General features: G+C 35.0%; 1 protein-coding gene and 1 long non-coding RNA gene across 3 annotated transcripts in view; one reads left to right on the top strand and one right to left on the bottom strand.

Annotated features, from left to right (window-relative positions):
• spri (Src homology 2 domain-containing protein sprint) overlaps window positions 1–18219 on the top strand; it is a 996502-nt gene that overhangs the window by 136779 nt on the left and 841504 nt on the right. Inside the window, exon 1 of one of the 2 annotated variants that reach the window (XM_075299534.1) lies at window positions 10295–10737. The exons of the other annotated variant lie outside the window; for it this stretch is intronic. The gene's annotated coding sequence lies outside the window, so the exon portion shown is untranslated. Of the gene's footprint in view, window positions 1–10294; window positions 10738–18219 lie in introns of those variants that run through there. 2 annotated transcript variants of the gene reach the window in all.
• On the bottom strand, window positions 3526–4583 carry LOC142230072 (uncharacterized). The gene is made up of 3 exons (XR_012720571.1): window positions 4072–4583; window positions 3804–4011; window positions 3526–3734 (listed from the first exon to the last, which is right to left on the bottom strand). It is a non-coding gene; the product is annotated as an uncharacterized LOC142230072 (long non-coding RNA).

The following is an 18219-nucleotide window of genomic DNA, read 5'->3' as shown; positions in this document are numbered from 1 at the left end:
GCTAAATACATTGCACTGGTTATCAATTAAACAACGATTGGCCCTAAATACGCTGAAATTAATAAATAAAATAAAAAATGGATATGCACCGGATTATCTTAGCGAGAAAGTTCGATATGTTGGAAATGTACAACCATATGCACTACGCAATGGAGGAAACTTTAGACTGCCAAGAGTGACATCAGCAGCAATGCAGAAATCGTTATTCTATAAAGGACAAATATTTAACTCACTGCCTAATGAAGTGAAGAATGAGACAAATACAAATGTTTTCTATAAACAAATTACAATAGGGCTGTTTTCTTTTTGCACTGGATACAACATTTGTATGGGCTATCCAGAACATCGTTGCACTGGTGTTCTATCCAGAACATCTCATCAGTGCAAGTCGCGCCGATCTTGCCAGATTGTGTTTAGATAAAGTGACGCTTCATCGATTCACAATAGCACTTTATTGTGACTAATTTATCGAAAAACATGTAATTCAAAGTGGTATAGTGTCATAAATAATCGCAGCAGTAAATATTTATTACTAAGTGGAGCATTTCATACATTAAAAATGCAAGATTTCACTTCTTTTCTGTGATTGTTTTTAAACAGCTGATGACAGTGTTGCATATTTTTGGAGATGTCCTGGATAAACGAGTACTCTGTTTTCTTTTAGTCCTTCACGGCTTAGGGTATCCAGTGCTAAAAGAAAACAGCCCTAATGTATGTGAAAAACTACTTTTGAGAGGAATATATATGATATGTTAAAATTTTTTGTAATGAAGAGTATAATAATATACTAATAATAAATAAATAAATAAAATAAAAAATCAAATTGCAAATAAATGTCGCTTTCCCAAAATATTATATTTTATTTTAAAATGCTTATACACCCAGAGAAATGATTGGTTGGAATTCGATTATGACAACAGTTTGATAGTGGAAACCCACAATTTTTAATTGTGTGGAATAATTATTAGCTATATCTCTTGTTTGATAGTTTATATAATCAATATAACGGCGGTGTGACCAAAAGTTGGCACACACGACCAAATATTGGTCGTTATTTATACATTGAAGTATCGAACCATTTCAGTGTATTCCACCCTGTTGTGATAACTGATTCGTTTTGCCAATGTGTCACCAAACCCAACTGAAAGTCCGCCTAGTCAATAAGTTGGTTGTGTTAACTAATTTTATAGTTATAAAGAGAATTTGTTGCTATGGACTACAAGTTGTTTATTTCGGTTAATATATGAAACTCAAAAATTTTAAAAATTTGATGACGTGAGTTCAAATTTATAAATACAATCTACCCAACAAGGACTGCTGCGAGTTATATCTAACCATTTTTGAAACCGGTAGCTGCATTCTTATGTGGTCAGTAAGTTAAACATAAAACTACATTAATATCACTTACATTTTAACCTTTTCCCTAATTTTCTTACAATTTCATAAAATATATCAATCAAAATATGACGACTTCCGGGGTTGTGAAAGGTGTATATATAGATTTTGTGCCTCATCGTCAAACTCAAAATCAATCAACAAACGAGAACATTTCCCCTGGTTATGCCTGAGTCCCCCTGAAAATCGATCGCAATTGTGAGAGTGAGTATCAAATGATGACTGAAGAAGAAGATATTTTGAGAACCGTGCACCAAGAACCACAATTGCCGAATTTGGGCGACATTCCAATTTTTCATTATGTAAATGATCAATATAAGAAATATTAATTTGTAATACAATTAAATAAAATAAAATCTGAAATCATTCAACGGACGTTTTCTTTAATTTTATAATAATATCCGACAAAAACAGATAATTCCTTTAACAAACAAATGAAACCTTATTGGTTGTGATTTCCAATTAGTGTTATTGTGCCCAAAATTTAGTGATCCAAACAATTTTCTGTATACTTGTGTCAGACAACAATTGGTTGCTCTAACAAATGTTGTGATAGTAGATGGGACCAAATAATTCGGTTGGCCAAAAAATTGGTTGACACAACAAATTTGTTTTCTGTGTGTATACACACAGAAAACTATTTTGTTGTGCCAACCAAATTATTTGGTTCCACCTACTATCGGAATAGTTTGTTGCAGCAACCAACTTTTGTCTGTGAACACTGTACATAAAATTGTTTGGATAACTACAATTTGGGCACATTACGAGGGCAGTTCGGAAACTTCTTAGCCCAGCACAAAAAGCGCGGTATAAACAGAAAAAAGTTAAGTGTTTTGGAAACTTCCATCTCTGTTATGAACACATGTTAAATTTTGTTTTGATCTGGCAACTCCATCATATAGAAACAGGTGTTCAAAAAAGACGCATCCGCTATTTTTTTACAATAGAAAAATTAGAAATGCGTGCTGTCATTAAATATTTACATAAAAAAGGTTTATCGGGACAAGAAATTCAAATTGATATGGTGAATGTGTTAGGTGAAAGTGCTCCTTCATATACAACAGTAAAAAATTGGGTTGCTGAATTTAAACGTGGTCGTACAAGCATTGAAGATGAACCACGTAGTGGACGTCCAAAAACAGCAACAACAACAGAATTTGTAGCCAAAGGGCCTGGTATCGTATTAAATGACCGACGAATAAAAGTGCGTGAAATTTCTAATATCATGGGCATCTCAAATGATCGAGTCCATTTAATTTTGCATGAAGAACTACAGATGAAAAATCTTTCTGCAAGATGGGTGCCGCATTTATTAACAGTCGATCAACGCATAAGAATGAACATTTCTCAAGCTTGTTTGGATCGTTTTAAGCGAAATAAAATGGATTTTAAGCGTCGTTTCATAACTGTTGATGAGACATGGATCCACCACTATACTCCAGAGACAAAAGAACAATTCAAACAATGGACTGATGCTGGAGGAAGAGCCCCAAAGAAGGCAAAAACAATTCAATCGGATGGTAAGATTATGGCAACGGTTTTTGGGACTTCAAAGGTATTTTATTGATTGACTATCTGCAAAAGGGTAAACCAATAAATTCAGAGTACTATTGCAACCTTTTGGATCAATTAAATGTACAAATTCGAGAAAAACGTCCTGGCTTACAACACAAAAAAATAATTTTTCATCAAGACAACGCACCAGCACACAAGAGTGTTTTAACAATGGCTAAAATCAACGAATTAAAGTACGAGTTGTTTGACCACCCACCTTATTCTCCTGATTTAGTGACAGTAACTTTTACTTGTTCCCAAATCTAAAAAAATTCCTTGCTGGCAAGCGTTTTACCTCAAATGAAGATGCAATTACAGTTGTAAACCACTATTTTGAAGACCTTGAGGAAAACTATTTTAATCAAGGGACTAAGTGTATTGAAGTTTCAGGAGATTATATTGAAAAATAAAAATATTTTTGAAAAACTAACTATTCTCTTTCATTGATAAGAAGTTTCCGAACCGCCCTCGTAACAGTCAAAATGGCAGTCGGAACCAATAGGATTTCATTTGTTTGTTAAAACAACTAACTGTTTTTGTCGGACAACTAAAATGCGAAGTTAAAGAAACCATCTATTTGTTCAATTCTTTTTAGTTCTTATTTAATTACATATATTTATTTAACATTTTTTTTATTGATTAATGACCTAATACAAAGAACAGAATCTGTTGAACCACACACTACGAATAAAAAATCTTTTCTGCTACAGCGGAGATTTTTACAAAATGATGTACCAAATTTTCCGGCACTATCAACATTTGTTCTCGAATTTCTTTTCTAAATTCTGGAAGAAAAAAAGAAAAGACACAATTCTATAATTTTTGCTTTAATGTCCAAGCTGACTGGGATTTACCTGTGGAGTTGTTTAAAGTAGAATCTTGAGAGAGATATATGGAGATATACGATTGTATGCTTATTGACCATTTTGATGTTATTAAGGATCATTGCTGGAAATAGCAAAGTTCTTCATCCACTTCATACAGATTGCTTACAAACCAAATTGTTCGCAATTAAAACATTCAGAAATTTGACACAGACCAAAAAAAAAAAAACACCAATGGCTGAAAATTAGGGAAAGGTTAAGACTGAGTGGTATTAATATCATTTGGTGTTAAACTTACCATTTAAGAATGCAGCTATCAAAATAAAAAAAATATTTCACACACAACTATTCTTGAGAGCAATGTTATAAAAAATTGAATTATGTTAACGAAAAATTTGAATTTTGGAGTTTTATATAAATAATGTTGTCATATATACGTTGTCCATAGCAACAAATTCAATGTATAACTATCAAATCTGTTAACACAACCAACTTAAGGCCGGTATGCACCTCTAGCGAAAAATTTCATTCCCATAAGAAATGCATTGCTATTTATGCTAACGAAATTTTCGGTAGCGTTCAATTTCGTAAGCTGGTACGCACCTTTAATGAAAATAACAGGGTTGTCAAAAGCATATTTTGGCAGCAAACATTTAATTTATTACAATCATTGTGTGCGTAAAAGTTTTAAAAGGTCTGTAAATAATAAACAATTTATTTGAGGAATATTTGGAACATATATTAACAATTTTTAAAAGCGATTAGCTGGTTTAAAATTTGTGTACACAGCCCTGTTTTTTTGTTGTAGACTTAAATAATTTTTTGCTACCGAAAATTTCGCTAGAGGTGCATACCGGCCTTTACACAGACCTTCAGTTGGATATGGTAAAAGATTGAATAGTAAATAAAAAGTTTTGGTTTTTCTCGACAACAAATATAAATAAATGATGATCAAAATATATTTCAAATAACATTCGGTTTGTGCAACTGAATGATTATGATGAGTACTGAATGAAATGAATTTTGGTTAACACTATCATTTGTCTATTGTCATAAATAACTTTTTCCTGAAATCTTTCTCAGATAGTCTTAAGAATAGAATCAATGTGGTAAGCACAGAATATTTGTTGATGGACACTAATAGAAAAAAGTCTGCTAAAAACAGCAGTCGATGTCTGCTGTTATATTTTTGTACTTCAGGGCCTAATGAACAACAATTTATAAAATTTTTAGGTTATAAAATTTTCCCCAAAGCATATTTAAGAACCAAATGTAGTTTTTGGTATATTTTTGCTCTGTAATATACTTACAAGCTCCTAAATACGTTCAGCAAACATCTTGTTTGCTGTTATGCCTCAATTCGATAAATATTCAGATTTTTGGTCAAATACTATAGATATTCATAACATATTGTGTTAATTCTGTTAGGATAGCTTCTATGTTGACATTTTGCCAAAATAAAACATGTTTTAGTGTAATCGAGCTTAATAAAATAGCAGGAAATGTTTGCTATTTCAGCAAACAGTGACTGCTCTCCCTTTTTCAGCAGACTTTCTGCTGTTTTAGCAGACTTTTCTGCTGTCCCTACTAACAAATTTCTTTGGGTGTACTTGATATTTAGTTCTATGATTGGAATGTTCATTATTACAACCGATTTCCAACCAATCTGTTCTCTATGTGTATTAAGTGGACCAAAATACTGTCTCATACAATGTGATTACTGCTGCGACGAATACTTTTGTGCAACATTTTAACCGAATTGTTTTCTAGAATGCATGTAAAGGCCGGTATGCACCTCTTGCAAAAATTTCGTTCCCATAAGGAATGCATTGCCATTTATGCTATCGAAATTTACGGTAGCCCAATAAACACAAACGTTTGAAAAATGCTAAATTTCAACAATTTGTCAAACATTTTTTCAAAGGATTAGGGTAATATTCAAGTTGAGAAATTGTTGTGAAAATCGCGTTCTCAACAAAAACCAGACATTACCCTCAACAGTGAAATTTAACACATTAGCAATAATATCTCAAGTGCTATCTTCAAATTGAAATGCATCGATACTCAATAATTTGTCAAACAATTTTCGATGCGAGTCAAATTCAAAATTAAGATCGTTGCAAATACTTTTCAACCTAAATTTGTATGAATGATATCCCCACTTCAAATTGAAAGTCAATGCCAAAACTCTATGAATTTTGTATAATTTATTCATTTTCATCAAAATAAAATATATAATAATACACTACACTACATAATACACTACAATACCAATTGATAAATAATAATCTTATTAAAGATATCAACAAATAAGAACAAAAAAAAAAAAAAAACAAACACCAAACTTTAAACATCTTAAACATTATTATAGTAAACACTTTTGTATTGATAATTCGATTTCGTTCCTTTTGGTGTCATAAAACAGCATTAAAATTTATTAACATGCGGGCAATTTGAAATTAGGAACGTACTGGACCGCGTGTTAGAATTGATTTCCAGCAGAAGGAATTCACAAGATATCCATTTTAAACTGATAATAATATGAATTAAACTGACGATGTGATGCACTCATTTTTCATTGGTCAGCTTCTTAATGTTTGCAAGAATGTAGCATCCAAAGATTTTAGTTTTCTGCAAAGAGATTTAAATTTAGTGACTTTCTAAATTGTTGATTTAATTTTTCATATTGACGTACCAATTATTATAAACTTTTGCGATCCCACGGCGGCGGGTTCTACGCACCGGATTGACCCGATGGATACCAGCCATCGGCCAGCGGCTGCCACCTCAGTGTACGTGTTGTCTCGTCCATTTTTTCGTGTTGGAGAAGGTGCATCCCGGGGAGCCTTCTCCGCCTGCTTTTGGTCCGAGCCGGGATAGAGGAAAACCCCGGACCATGGTACTGTGCCGTCTGCCGAAATCGAATTCACCATCGCTCGGTTTCGGTGAGGTGTAACCGGTGCATGGAATGGGTGCACTTCCGGAATTGCTCCGGCCTAACATCGCTGCGGGAGTATAGTCAAACTGACTTCGTGGCAGGATGCTGTGCCAATGACAGCAGCAGTGGGTCATCTGATTATGTGACCCCACCGACTTCTCCCGCACAACAATATTCTCCGCCGCAGCATCTTACACCGAATATTGTTGTACCAGTTCCGGAGAGTGCATCATTTTTGCAATTTAATTGCAACGGGCTCCGTGGTAAGATTAGTGAGATCGTAGACTTTATGAATCGGAAAAGGATAAGGGTCGCGGCGATCCAGGAAACAAAGCTGAATCCCACCTGCAGCCTACGACATTGTGATGGGTACAATGTCCTACGGAAGGATCGCACAAGAAATGGAGGTGGTGGCCTGGCTTTCATATTACACCGTTCCGTGCAGTATAGACCTATCACGCTTGTGCTAGACACTAATGACCCGTACATGGAATGTATGGGGGTAGCAGTTAAGTGTGGGGCTGCCGAGATAGAGCTATACAATGTGTACATACCGCCGGTTGGTAGCTGTGCTCCTGGTTATAGCCCAAACATTGAGTGGTTGTTGAGCGGGCATAACCGATTGGTTCTATGAGATTTTAATGCCCACCATGAACTTTGGCATTCTCTCCTGGGTAATGACCAGAGGGGCATAGCTTTGGCAGAGCAGATAGACGACTCCACATTTTGCACGGTGAACGAAGAGGCCCCCACGAGAATTATGGGTGACTGCAGCAGTTCGCCAGATTTATCGTTAGCATCGCCTGGTCTGATAAATGACGTCTCCTGGCAACCCGTCATTTCATTGGGTTCGGACCACCTCCCCATAATTCTCACCATCAACCGACCCTCCGATTTCATAACCTCTGAACGCCGGACGTTTATTAATCAAAAGAAAGCCAACTGGGAAGGCTTCAGAGAATACACCGATCGCCGCTTCAGTGAGCTCCCGTCCCCCTCACATGTTCATGTTGCCCAGAGGGAGTTCCGGGACATCATCAACGCAGCAGCCGCTCGCTTCATACCCGCTGGTCGAATTGCCCAGGTGAGGCCCAACGTGGAATTCAGGGACAGAAAGTCAAGACCGCGTAGAGTTAAACAGGGAGTTCCCCAAGGTGGGGTGATATCTCCGGCACTGTTTAACCTCTACATGTCCTCGATTCCACCCCCTCCTGACGGCGTCGAGATTGTATCATATGCGGATGACTGTACAATCTTGGCATCTGGGCCCAATGTTGATGACATTTGCGATCGGTTGAACGTCTACATAGCTAATCTTACCAGTTATTTCACTGCGAGAAACTTGAGGATATCCCCCACCAAATCCTCAGCCACACTATTTACTACATGGACGGCAGAAGTGCGCAGGCAGTTGAATATCAGAGTCGATGGAGTAATAATTCCGACCACAAATTACCCCAAGATTCTTGGGGTCACATTCGACAGCCTTTTTAGGTCATCTGCCCATGCCACTGCAATTTGTAATAAACTCCGTGGTAGAAACAAGGTCCTCAAGTCACTAGCCGGCAGTACTTGGGGTGCGGACAAAGAAACCTTGCTAACTACTTATAAGGCAATTGGCCGGTCAGTGGTAAACTATGCAGCGCCAGTGTGGACACCGCAGACCAGTGATACGCAGTGGAATAACATACAAACCTGCCAGAACGCTGCTCTTAGAACTGCGACTGGGTGTCTCCGCAGCACACCCCTGGATCACCTTTATGTGGAGACAAAGATCATCCCTGTGCGAAGACACAACTACATGTTGTCAAAGCAGTATCTCCTGGGTTGTTATCGCAGTAATCATCCAAACCACCATCTTATGGATACACAACCACCACCCAGGAACGTAAGGGTTGATATACATAATCTAGAGCGCGAGATCCAGCGCTATAAAAGAGAGCCTCTAGATCAAGCAGCGTACCAGGCAGGTTTGAACAGGATTCATGAGGATACTGTAGCTGAAGCGGTGAGAAGCTACAAGGTTAATCCTGTTCTTGGAGTCCGACCACCGCCCATAGCACCGGAGGAAAGAGACCTCCCACGGCAGACTAGGGTAGTTTTGGCCCAATTAAGATCAGGCAAGTGCAGCCGCCTCAATTCCTACTTATCGGTGATTGATAGCAGCGTAGCTGACGTTTGTCCAATTTGCAACCAAGGGCCACACGACACGCGTCATCTTTTCTCTTGCCCAGCCAAACCAACCCGACTTACCACCAGATCACTCTGGACACACCCCATCTTAGTCGCAGAGTTCCTTGATCTGCCAACAAGCTGATGTACCAAGCGTATAACATGAAATGGATGAGATCACAATAAACTGTTACAACAACAACATAAACTTTTTGAAGCAGTTCCAGTTAATTTTCCACCATTTCTTCATCGGTCAGCTTTTTAATGCTTTCAAGAACGTAGAATCCATAATTAGAGATATACATTTAGTGACTTCCTTAAAGTTTTATTTAATTTATTATTTTCACTTACCTATTTTTATAAACTATTTAGTTATTTGTCTAAAATTTTCCATTTTTTTTTATTTCTTGCAATTGACCACGAACCTCGTTGCACAAATAAGTATTGAAAACCACATGGTCTTTTCGTTGCATTTTAGGGTAGTGTTTTGTCAAAGTTTTCTCAAAGATTTCGTCAACATTTTGGCAAATTGGAAGTAATTGGCAAACAATTTGAAGATGTATTGAAGATGAGCTGTTTCAAGTCAAGTTGAATTTATGTTGAAAATTCTATTTACTCTCAAACTGAAAAGTTGTTACATTTGAAAAACGCTCATCCTGTGTTTATTGGGAGCATTCAATTTCGCAAGCTGGTACGCTCCTCTAATGAAAATCTTTGTTCATAACGTGGTTGTCAAAAGCATATTTTGGAGAGATGTTGCCAACTCATGGCAGCAAACATTTGGTTTATAACAGTCATTGTGTGTATATAAGTTTTAAGAGGTCTGCAAATAATCAACAATTTATTTGAGGAAGCTTAAATAAATGGAAATACAATAAGCAAATTTAGTGTTATTAATGTGCTCAACAATTGTTCGATACAGTATGATTGGAAAAATATCTAAAAATATATTACTTTATTACATTTTCAATTTCTAAAATATTTCGTTAATACATCTTTCGCAATTTATGTTCTCAGCGCTGATTTTTCGTTTTTCTTCAAATAATTTATAAGACGCTATTTATACTTGGTGTTTCACAAAATTTCAGAATGGCTCTTCTGACAGTAATGATGGCAAGATATTTTCAATTTTAACGATTGTTATAGTGCATTTTAATAGTCTAAACTCTCGGAAACATGAAAAAATTAAAGTTTTGCCTACAATCTTAAATAACCGTCGCGGAAATGTTTCGCCCACCGCTATGGTTATGTTTACACACTAACTCAACTTGGCCGTTGGATAGATCGTTAGGCGATTCTTCACATTTTATACTGGCAACACTTGCAAAGTTAGCAGGAAACCCGCTGGTCGTTGGTCAGTAGGATTTCTTTATCAACAATAAAAGACATCGTAGTCGTAAATTTCAATCGTTGAAGTGCTTCAAAACTTCCGGGAATAAAATCGTGATTTGATTTCATTTAGGATTTCAAAATGTTTATTGAGTTGGTATTCTGAATTTCGTTTTTCGAAAACAACGTCAATTGAAAAAAGAAATAAGTGAAAAAATTTGACAAATAGCCGTAGAATTAAAGGCAACATATATGTGTGTTTCCAGCTATCCTGGGTAATGGAAATCTACTCCGAAAAATTCGAGAATAATCCATACCGTGTTCGGAATTACTCCCACAATGTGTGTAGTTTTATTGGAGATCAGTAGCATAAGTTGCGTCCTTTGATTGTCGACGGATGAAGCCGATATAGAAGTCAGCAATTTCCACGAGAAAGGGCGCCATGAACCTTTATATGTAATATCCCAAATGTATCCTTCGATTTAGGCTTTACACGTTGTCGCTCAAAGTGGAGTCTTTGAAATGGTGAGTGTGATTATATATTGCGAGCCTGACTAAATACGTAAGTGATTGTGATTACGTCCACCTGATTTCTCTCTCCACCCACTCTGTCCGCATTCATATGAAAATAGTACAAATAAAAGAAGAGGCAACAGTTACATTTGGTTCGTTCCCAGCTCTGCTCCACAAAGACTGGTTTTTTACATTGTTAAAATATTTTCTTATAGAACGCTGCCTTTTCTTCTCATCATGGTAGCACACATAGCAAGCGGTTTTTACATTTGAATATTCTCTGTTATCTTCATCAGGCGTAAAAGAAGTAACCAATGATTGTATGAGTCCATCTCCAACGTATTAAAATGAGATTCACGAAGAATGTTATGCTTTCGAATCCATTGGTGCTTTGGGGTATTTTTATCCAATTTAAATCCATCTTTACCAACCAAAAAGTGCTACCTTACAAGCGTTGGATGGCCTCTGGGGAGGGGGCTTAGACCCCCCAGAAAAATTTTAGCCCCCCCAGAATTTGAAAACCTATTTACGATTTTACATTTTTATAAAAATTAAACAAGTATATACTCGTACAACGCACATGCAGAACCGAATTACTTGGGTTGTGGTAGAAGTCTGATATTTATGAAATAAAGCTGTGGTTGAACTTACGAATTCAACAACCGTTGCAATGAATTTGCATCACTTCTTAAGGTGTGATCCGAATTCAGTGTTTTGAATGTGAATTAAAAATTATGTGATATTTTCCCAAATAAATAATTTTTATTCTTTTTTATGATTTTAAATGCATTCTAACGCTTGTTTGAAACTTTTTTTCAAATATTATCGATTTTTCTAAAATGGATTTAGCATTTTTGTGGCAAAATTTTAATAATTTGTACCATTTTATTTATTCTTACTCTTTTTTTAAACTATTTAAAAAAGAAAACAAAAAATTACGCATTAAAATATAAAAAAAAATCAACTAAACAAAACTTCCTATGTAGTTAAAATAGTTAACTTCTTTGTGAAGACATTTTTGGAAGTGCTTTTAAAGTTGTGCCTTTAGAACAAATCCCAATTTTTTGCTGGGAAAAGTGTGGAACTACCCTACGGGAAATGGATCAACCACAGAACTGGTACAGGACTAGTCCCTGGTGTGTATGGACCAGTCCCAGTTCTGATCAAAACGTATGGAAGGGACCGTCCACTTTAACATGGGTTTGTCATTGACGGAGTAAACTTTCATTTTAAAACGCGTCTTGGACTCATCCCAAAGGACACGTCCTGGGACAATTTAGCAGGAGCAACCCATAAACTGGTCCTCAGGAACTAGTCTCGGACAAACTCTTAGAAATCTCTTTCAATTTGGGCTCCTATTTAATCGAACCCGAAATGAAAAAAAAAAACTTGAAACATGTCGAACAAAAGGTTATTCTGATAATTTTATTTCACTAAATGTGAAAATTGCAACTAACTGGAGCACAGGTACCAGTTCTGTGATAGGTCCGTCAGTGGCAATTTGCACCAATTTCCCGTATGGTACTTTTAGTTGATTAATTATAAATTGATTTATTATAAATTGAGCTATTTTGATGTCTATTTTTTTATTCAATCTTATGAAATAAAACATTAGTTGAACCTATAAGTTCAGTCTATAAAGTTTCAGCTAGGGGGGCTATAGCCCCCCCTAGGAAAATTGTCTTCGTACGCTAATGATTCTACTCCCTGATCAAAATTTCAATTAAATCGGAGTAAAAGTTAGAATTCGTTGTTTTGCTTTCTTGAAATGTATTTTGTTTTTGCAAAGCGATTAACATTTTTATTAAATAGTTTTATTCCAATATTTCCATATTTCCGTAAATAAAAAAATTAGCTTTACTGTAGTAATTCTAAACATTAAGTAAAAAAACAAAAAAAAAATAATGTTCACAAAAGTATTTGTTGCATCAGTAATCACATTGTATAATACAGTATTTTGGTCGCAAATGGCTTCCAGACTTCTTGACATCGACTCTATCAATTTTCGACACGTTGAGAGATTATGCCCCATTCTTCCTGTATCACTTTTTAATGGTTGTCTTAGATAAAATTTGGTTTTGTCTGATCCACAATTCCAAATGAGATTTTCAAAACGGAAGCGTGGGGAAACCTTGAAAATAGAAAATGTAAAAGCAAGTTTAAAGAATGGTGCTTGCATGTCAGCACGTGGAGTTTGAAGCTTAGTTTTTATTGATAGTAATGAACACCAAAATTTATTTAAAAATATTCCAACATTTTGAAGAAAATCTTCACTCCAGGGCTGCTAAAATGGGATTCCGAGATAGAGTTTTCTTGTTCCAACAAGACAATGACCCAAAACACACGGCTTGGAATGAGAAAATATGGCTCCTTCACAACACCGAATACTTCGAAATCGCAGATACCAACCCCAAAGCCATAAGCGTAGGAAGGCATCTGGGGAGGGGGCTTAGACCCCCCAGAAAAAATTTAGCCCCCCCCCAGAATTTGAAAAACTATGTACGACTTTGCATTGTGGTGCAGTTTCCAATGGCAATATAAAATTTTATTTCTAACATCGCTTTCTAAATTGTAGGTTAGTTTCTTTATTACAAGGTGAATAAAAAGTCTTTGTGATATTTTCTCGAATAAAAGATTTTTATAAGTTTTTATAATTTTTAATGCATTATAACGCTTTTCTAAAACACTTGACCTCGAATATTTTCATAAATTATTAAAATATAACAATTTTCTAGAATGGATTTAGCATTTTTCCGGTAAAATTTGAAAAATTTGTACCATTTATAAACTCATACTCTTTTTTTAAACTATTAAAAACAAGTATACACAGCAGTAAGGTCGGCCGGGCCGAATATTATATACCCACCACCATAGATCAAATATTATATTTTCCTTTCAAATTTCAGGGGGGCTCGATGACAAATATTCTCCCAAGCAGAACACTTCAACCAGATAAATTTAAAGGTTTTACCTATGAAGACTATATCAGATTCTGGATTTATAAGAACAATCTTTGATCGAGTTTTAGAGCAATCATTAACATCTCTTGTAATTGTGCAAGAAAATGGTAAAATAACGCCTTGATTTGAAGTCTAAAATCTGTAGATTTTCACCCCCATTATTTAAATGATTACGAAAAGTAAAATCTGAAAATTATACATTCAGTATAATCTATATGGAGGCCTTACCAAATGGACCGATAAACACTAAATTCTATACACTTTTTTGTGAATCTAAAATACCAGTATATTTATAATTTCATGCAAATCGGATAAAAACTACGGTTTCTAGACACCTAAGGAGCTAAATCGAGAGATCGGTCTATATGGAGGCTATACTAAAACGTGTACCGATACACACCTCTTTTGGCAAATCTTTTTATGGTCCTAAAATACTTTTTCCAATTTCAGACGGACATGGTTATATCGTCTTAGAATTTCTCCCTGATCAAGAATATTTATACTTTACATAGTCGGAAATATTTCGATGTGTTACAAACGGATTAACAAACTTATTATACTCCCGTCACCATTCTATGGTGGTGGGTATAAAAATACCCATTAAATATACATCGTTTCTATCGGAATGTTGCTTTTCGTTGAAAAAATGTCATTTGAAGAAAAAATCTCAAAGGCCGCAAAATTAAATCAAACATGTTTGTTGCCAGTTATCCGGTAAGTTGATGGATGAAGTAATGAAAATTTGCAATGTGGGCGAGAAATAATATCAGGAATTTATTGTATATACGTCACCTTTAAGTGTGAATGGTGAGTGAAATTTTCATGCCCCGCGCACACAACTCCAACGCCATCTCACACTGATATTGTGTTTTTATAAAAGTTCATCGCTAATTTTAGATTCAGTGTCAGTCCGTTATATCCGAGTGCTGGTCGATTTCACACTTAGCGGTGACAAGGGACCACATTTGAAATATCGCTTAGATACGGAAATGCGATTTGATTGATGATCAGAAACTATTAAGGACTTAGCAGTCATTTAAAGATTTGTAAATTAAAGTGAGTATAGTTTTAAGAGGCAAAGGCGCCTAATAATTGCTCTCAGGGAATGCGTTTTTATAGTAACTTGGCGTGGTACAACTTCTCAATAGTGACGGTGCTTTTTCGACGATTTTTGGATATCGTATACGACCGTTTTCGACGTGGTAGGCATTCTCAGAAGCGTCAAGTTCAAACAAGGTGAAATTACATACCATGGGCCACCAATGAAATTTGCTGATTACACTCCATGCCTCTGCGTTTTTATTATATTTTTATATTCCACGCACTTTTTAAAGTATAGGACTTTATATGTCACAATCTAGGTTAGGTTAGATTAGGTGGCAGCCCGATGTATCAGGCTCACTTAGACCATTCAGTCCATTGTGATACCACATTGGTCTTCTCTCTTATCACTGAGTGCTGCCCGATTCCATGTTAAGCTCAATGACAAGGGACCTCCTTTTTATAGCCGAGTCCGAACGGCGTTCCACATTCCAGTGAAACCACTTAGAGAAGTTTTGAAACCCTCAGAAATGTCACCAACATTACTGAGGTGGGATAATCCACCGCTGAAAAACTTTTTGGTGTTCGGTCGAAGCAGGAATCGAACCCACGACCTTGTGTATGCAAGGCGGGCATGCTAACCATTGCACCACGGTGGCAATGGCCTTCTGATGTTTTTGCCGTTTTTTCGTCCCAGCAATGGCACGAGAAACAAAAGATTTATTCACATTTAAATGTTGCAGCTATATATAAAGCAATCACACTATCACGCTTGTATTCATGAATAACTTTATTTCTGAATGTAGTAGATCTATTACTTGTTGTTAATTATCATCCACAAATATAAAAGTATGGGGCAAAATCTCCCAATAAACATGTCGAAAATTGGTAGAGCCAAGACGACTGAAGGCCATTTGCGCTAAAAAAGGGCACCATACCAAATACTAAGTGGACCCAAATACTGTCTCATACAATGTGATTACTGCCGCGACGAATACGTTTGTATTTGTTCAACAATTATAAAAAAATGGTCCCAAATAACAAAAAATCCAATTTTCATACAAGATAGATGAAAACTTCTATGGCTATGCAGACGTATTTAAAAGCGATGGCACATATTTGGATTTTATTACATTAAAAATAAGCTTTTAATGAAATATTTTTAACAATGCTTTTTTTTCGCGATATTCTTTTATTAATAACCATTGATAAAAAATTAGGTATCATGGACATCAATTGTGGTAAATGTTCAAAAAATTGCCGCGATAGTGAACTGAGGTGTACCGGATTTTGTGGCAAACCCTTTCATATGAAATGCATTGGGATTTCGAAGTATTTCGAACAGATGGGGAAGGATATAATATAATAATGAAAAAGAAAAAAATAATGTTGAGTGGGGACAGGTGAAAATTGTAATGTATTGCGATATTTCAAATGCTGGGGATTTAAGCACACGTCAAGGCATTGTAAAAGCGTGGAACAGATATGTGCCAAATCTAGCGGAGCTGGTCACACTTTTCGATTGTGTAAAAATGAATGCGTTAAATGTATAAATAACCAAAAGGCAAACGAAATATTCAATTTAAGAGATCTTGATGTAAACCATGACTGTAGAAGTAATGAGTGTAGCGTACTACAAAGGCGCACGAAATACGAAAATGAACGTGTTGCATACTAGCAACCAAAGGCAGTCTTATTTTCAAATTTTGAAGAACTAGAAGAGATATGCAATGAAAACAATTTGATTTCATTTGTTTAACTGAAACACACTTGACAAAATAAATTGATGATGGAGAATTTAAAATACAAAATTATTCAATCCTCATCCACAGTGACACTGCAACAATCGCCAACTGTGATGGGGGAAACGTATGAAATGTACATGAAAGTATTTTGATCATTGTGCTTCTCAATTCTTTTTTAATTCTTTTTAGTTTGGAAATGTGTCAATGTTGCTTTCTTTCAAGAGTTGATATATTTTTAACATAGAATTATTTCCCTCATTTTTTCACTGTCCGCAATTTTCAAGTATTCTGTTAAATGCAAACATTCCATTTTTAACTCTTTCTCATTAACATCTTCATAATAAAATTCAGCAATCTGGCAGGAGCTAGGGGCCCTTATTTATCGTGGGATCCTGGGCACATGCCCAGGTGCCCTGTGGGAAAGACGGGCCTCTCGATATGTACTTATATGGTCCCAGAAGCCAATGTTTTGTCCTAATTTGTCTCAAATTTTGCCAGGGAGTTGAATTAATATTGTAGCTATGCCAGTGTTGCCAGGTGATTTTTGATTCCTCCCCCAAATCTTAAGTAAAAAAATCCCTAAATTGGTCTAGACTTTTTTGAAAAACACCCAAAAAAATTATATATATATATATTATATAATATATATATATATATATATATATATATATATATATATATATATATATATATATATATATATATATATAATAATATATATATATATATATATATATATATATATATATATATATATATATATATATATATATATATATATATATATATATATATATATATATATATATATATATATATATATATATATATATATATATATATATATATATATATATATATATATATATATATATATATATATATATATATATATATATATATATATATATATATATATATATATATATATATATATATATATATATATATATATATATATATATATATATATATATATATATATATATATATATATATATATAAATTTGGGACACCTTTTTGAACTGTTTACATTCTTAATTTTTTTGGGGTTTTTCAAAAAAGTCTAGACCAATTTAGGGATTTTTTTACTTAAGATTTGGGGGGAGGAATCAAAAATCACCTGGCAACACTGGCATAGCTACAATATTAATTCAACTCCCTGGCAAAATTTGAGACAAATTAGGACAAAACATTGGCTTCTGGGACCATATAAGTACATATCGAGAGGCCCGTCTTTCCCACAGGGCACCTGGGCATGTGCCCAGGATCCCACGATAAATAAGGGCCCTAGCTCCTGCCAGATTGCTGAATTTTATTATGAAGATGTTAATGAGAAAGAGTTAAAAATGGAATGTTTGCATTTAACAGAATACTTGAAAATTGCGGACAGTGAAAAAATGAGGGAAATAATTCTATGTTAAAAATATATCAACTCTTGAAAGAAAGCAACATTGACACATTTCCAAACTAAAAAGAATTAAAAAAGAATTGAGAAGCACAATGATCAAAATACTTTCATGTACATTTCATACGTTTCCCCCATCACAGTTGGCGATTGTTGCAGTGTCACTGTGGATGAGGATTGAATAATTTTGTATTTTAAATTCTCCATCATCAATTTATTTTGTCAAGTGTGTTTCAGTTAAACAAATGAAATCAAATTGTTTTCATTGCATATCTCTTCTAGTTCTTCAAAATTTGAAAATAAGACTGCCTTTGGTTGCTAGTATGCAACACGTTCATTT

The sequence above is a fragment of the Haematobia irritans genome, chromosome 3, assembly GCF_050003625.1.
Source record: "Haematobia irritans isolate KBUSLIRL chromosome 3, ASM5000362v1, whole genome shotgun sequence".
Taxonomy (NCBI): Eukaryota; Metazoa; Arthropoda; class Insecta; order Diptera; family Muscidae; genus Haematobia; species Haematobia irritans.
Note: the sequence above shows the minus strand (reverse complement) of the source record. Positions and strands in the feature narration are given on the sequence as shown.